Genomic DNA, 1,758 nt, shown 5'->3' on the forward strand with positions numbered 1-1,758 from the left:
TTCCCATTCTATTGTTTTCCTCTATTTCTTTGCATTGATCGCTGAAGAAGGCTTTCTCATCTCTTCTTGCTATTCTTTGCAACTCTGCATTCAGATGCTTATATATTTCCTTTTCTCCTTTGCTTTTCGCTTCTCTTCTTTTCACAGCTATTTGTAAGGCCTCCCCAGACAGCCATCACTGACTCAATTGACATGAATTTGAGCAAACTTTGGGAAATAGTGCAGGACAGAGGAGTCTTACATACTGAAGTACATGGGGTCACAAATAGTCAGACATGACTTAGTGACTGAACAAAAACAACACACACCTCCATCAGAGTGGTATGTTTTTTACAATTGATGAACTTACACTGACACTATAATTATGGATACATGTCATTCAACATTTGTCCAAATGCATAGAATGTACACCACCAAGATTCAGCCCTAATGTAAAGCCCTCCCTATGGGAGGGAGACAAATTACATGCACAGAGAATGGGCTTGTTTCCCAGGGTCGACTGGTAACCAGACAGTATTGCCAGAAAGCTAGGCCTTTTTGGTCAAAGATAGGTTTTCCAGAGCAGGTTATAGTTTCTCCCACTGCACATGGAGTCAGTTTAGAAAAAATAGAACCACAATGCAATACTTTGGCCACCTGATGTAAAGAGCTGACTCATTGGAAAAGATGCTGATGCTGGGAAAAATTGAAAGTCAAAGGAGAAGGGGCAGCAGAGGATGAGATGCTTAGACTGCATCACTGACTCACCACCTTCTCATAGGTTACCATACCTTCCGAAACTTTCCCATCTATCCCCATACCTTACCACACCTGACCACACCTCGCCACACCTCCTGACAGCTCACCATACCTTCCCACACCTCACCATACCTGACCAAATCTCCCCACACCTTCCCAAACCTTCCCACCTCTCCCCACACCTTACCACACCTGACCAAACCTCCCCAGACCTCACCACACCTTCCCAAACCTCACCATACCTTGCCACCTCTCCCTACACCTTACCACACCTGATCAAACCTCACCACACCTTCCCAAACCTCACCATACCTTGCCACCTCTCCCCACACTTTATCATACCTAACCAAACCTCCCCATGCTTCCTCACACCTCTCTACACCTCCCCACACCTGATCACACCTCCCCACACCTCATCTCAGAATAGCTCACTACCCCAACCTTCCCCACACCACCAGGAGATGGTAGCCTCATGCTGAGATGGGCACTTGGAAGTGAGTTCAGCACCACGTAGACAAGCTGGACAACAGGCAGAACAAGAGCAGAAATAATCCCAGTAACAGTGGTTGAATGTGGTACGTAAAGCACACCCTTACAGGAAAAGATGCAGGACAAGAGGAATACCAGGAAAGAAAGAAAGAAAGTCAAGTCGCCCAGTCGCGTCTGACCCTTTGTGACCCCATGGACTGTAGCCCACCAAGGTCCTCTGTCCATGGGATTCTCCAGGCAAGAATACTGGAGTGGGTGGCCATTTCCTTCTCCAGGGGATCTTCCCGACCAAGGAATTGAAAGCGGGTCTCTCACATTGTAGATAGATGCTTTACCGCAGAGGGAGGGACCAAAAAGCAGGATGGATAAAACAGTAAAGGAAGGGGAGGGAGGAGAAAATAAAGAAACAAAGTGAAACTGTAAAAGACTTTATCCTCAGGTCAAGAACACCTTGGTGCTAGTGGCAGGGACTGACACCCCGCCTCTCTCCGGGGGGGGTTATGTTTTGTTTAGACAACTACCAAAGAGGGT

This window comes from Bison bison, unplaced genomic scaffold, assembly GCF_000754665.1.
Source record: "Bison bison bison isolate TAMUID 2011002044 unplaced genomic scaffold, Bison_UMD1.0 scf7180017864048, whole genome shotgun sequence".
In the NCBI taxonomy this organism is placed as follows: domain Eukaryota; kingdom Metazoa; phylum Chordata; class Mammalia; order Artiodactyla; family Bovidae; genus Bison; species Bison bison.